The sequence below is a fragment of the Fukomys damarensis genome, unplaced genomic scaffold (assembly GCF_012274545.1).
Source record: "Fukomys damarensis isolate Sample0158 unplaced genomic scaffold, DMR_v1.0_HiC HiC_scaffold_23, whole genome shotgun sequence".
NCBI lineage: Eukaryota > Metazoa > Chordata > Mammalia > Rodentia > Bathyergidae > Fukomys > Fukomys damarensis.
The window spans coordinates 40,624,216-40,627,251 of record NW_022900935.1 but is presented as its reverse complement, the minus strand read 5'-3'; the positions used below and the strand labels follow the sequence as shown (position 1 = coordinate 40,627,251).

Sequence of the window (3,036 nt, the reverse complement as noted above, 5' to 3'; positions counted from 1 at the left end):
TTTTTTTTTTTTTTTTTTTTTTTTTTTTTTTTTTTGGATGATGCTTTTTAATTCCATGGGCCCCAAGAACCTATAATCCCAGCCAATGGGAGATCACCATGTGAAGGTGAACACACAGAAGGGATTCTCAACCTGGTAGCAAAAATATTGTAGGTACAGATGAAGGTACAGCTGCTTGAAGAAAACTTCACTGTATGTACCATAGGATACCTGGTACCTCCAGACCTTAATGTCTATCTTCAGGCACTGCAGAAGGTTCTTCCAGTCACAACCTAACTTACAGGGCCCAAACTTGACAACTGGTATCTTTTTGGATGCCTGATAATATATAGGATCTGCACACCGTGCAACCTCCTCATCACTGGACACCACACACACCACCACCTCCAATACACGCCTCCCACAGCCTCAGCCCAGGCCAGGCACAGCAGGAGCTCCAGGTTCTCACTGTAGCTTGGCACCTGCAGCAAAAACTGCTGCCAGGACACCTGCTCATCAAAGATATGAGGCATCTCCTCCAAGAGCTTGACCACAGGCTGGATGGCATAGAACTGGGCCTCACGGTACACCTCAGCAAAGTGCTGCTTGGGCACCTGCCTGACACTCGGGTAGTCCAGAATAGGATGGAAAAAGGTGCCGGGGCGGTCGATGAAGAAGCGGCCTTCAGCATCCTTGCAGGCGGAGACTGAGCTGGAGAACATCTCTGCCAGTCTGAAGCCTGGGACTTTTCCTCAGGGTGTCTGTGATGGTGGTGAAGACCTGGCCTCCCACATTCAGCTCCACAACAGTAGATAGCATTCTGGAAACTTTGTCTTGAAATCCAGCAGCCACAGAGGAGGGAAGTGCCTTGAACCAAACACTCTGACCAGAAATCTCTGTGGAAGACCTCCAACATGCTACAAGGGGAAGAGATGTAAATCCCAAACCTGCTAGATATCCTCAAAACCCGAGTTCATGTTCTCTAAAATTGAAGAATGAATTCTAGGAACTATGGAAGTTAAGAGTAGGAAATTTCATTGAGAGAAAGAAAGCTTCTAAGAGACAGAAGGGGGACCAGAAAGTGGGTTGCCCCTTGATTTTTTTTTATTTTGTTCACTAGTATATCATAACCCTATAAACTATGTGCCTGGCAGATAGTAACTATTCAATAAATATAGGCTGAATAAATGTGTTGAACTGAATATGTATTTTTCTGGAAAGAGAGCCCAAAATTTTCATCAGACTAATAAAGCAATCCTACCCAAACATTTCTCAATCTTCATTCTTAAGCCTTAAGTGGCAAAGAAAAAAAAGCTTCTAAAAGTTTATCTTACAGCCACAGTGTTTTTTCTTGCAGGGTAACCCGCCCTCACGAAGTAGGGTGTACTTCTTTTCCTACTTTTACTTGGTCCAAACACTCTCTGCAGAGCCTTTTCCCTATCTTTAATAAAACTCTGCTGCCATTAAAATAAATAAATAACTTAAGACACTGACTCTATTAAAAAGCAAATACTCAACCACCATAACCTTACATCTCACAAATAGCAGATATCATAAATTTCAATTTCCCAAAACTAAATTTTCCATGCAGATACATACAAATACACACAAATACAGTCCACTCAATTTAATGACTTAAAAGTGCCTTGGGCCAGGGATTTAGCTCAGTGGTTCCACTGCTTGCTTTACAAGCACAAGGTCCCAAGTTTAGTCACCATACCAAAATAAAATAAAATAAAAATAATCCCAGCACTCAGGAGGCTGAGGCAGGAGGATCACTGTGAGTTCGAGATCAGCCTGTGCTACACATAGTGAGTTACAGTTCAGTCTCAACTACATAGTAAGACCCCGTCTCAAAACACCAAAAAAAATTTTTTTAAAGTGCCTTCACCCATTTTTGTTTAAACAGGGCATTCTGCAATACCCAGAATAAATGCCACTCTGTAGCTAAAACAACAAAGAGCAGCCAGCAGGATCAAGCACTCCCCTCAGTCACTGTAGGTCTACAAGCTCAAGAACATGTCCTGATTCCTTTCCACCTGGATAAAACCAGGCCCCAAGTCAGAGAAGAGAGCCACAGCACACTACAACCTGTCTAGCAGATATTAATGTGGACTAAACAAATGTTTGCTCAAAATAAATCAGCACCATTGGTAAGGCCCTGGGAAACTGTTGTAGAACGGATGTCATTTACATCTACAATGTTAGTGTAAACCATAAAGCGTAACAATGAAAGGCAGCCAAGTACAACAGAAGTCGTTAATGGATTTCCACAACAGCTGAAAGGCAGGCACCCACTGCACTCCTTACTATTGCTGAACCACACTTCAGTTAATTCTAAACACGTCTCTTTGAACACAATCACACTAAACACCAGAATACAGCACACTACTTAACCAAGCCTACATTCTTCACTCACCTTTTATATTAAATAAATGACCATTACAGAGGGAAATTAGCACATCTACTGTTACAGACTCTTTCTGTTCCATCAGCAAATGGATTCACATACAACCAAGTTCCAGTCCTTACATCTATCTCCTGGTTCTGTGCCGAGTTCAGGAATTTCAAGGATACACAATCTACCAAATGCTCTGGGAAAAAAGAAAGCACTTTGAATGGAAAACCAGTTTCCTATGAGCTGTTTTCTAACTAGTGGTAAAACTTTAATCTCTCAGGGCAAGTCACCTCACAAATCCCTGCCTTGCTGCCCTGCTGTGAGTGTGTCTGCCTGCCTGCCTCTGCCCACATTCTCCCTGAGCCCTTCCACTGTCCCTTACCCACACCAGCAGGCTCTCACCCTGACTCTTCCGCAGGGCTCTGCTCCCACATCTCAAAGCAGTTCCTTATCTCTTTGAGACACGGCCCTAATGACTCCCTTCAGAGAAGCCAACCCCGAATAGAGAACCACTCCACACTCTTGGGGAAGTCTCATTTTATGATCTGTTTAATCTAAATAAGAACTGAGGAATAAACTTAAATTGAAATGAAATCTGCGCAAGGACTAGGGAGTAATGGTGAGCTTTTAGAGAGTTCCATGATAACAAACAGCAGCTG

General features: G+C 42.9%; 1 pseudogene; it reads right to left on the bottom strand.

Moving 5' to 3' along the window:
• Positions 1–31: 31 nt before the first annotated feature.
• LOC104859234 lies at positions 32–934 on the bottom strand (annotated as a pseudogene).
• Between the last annotated feature and the right edge of the window lie 2,102 nt (positions 935–3,036).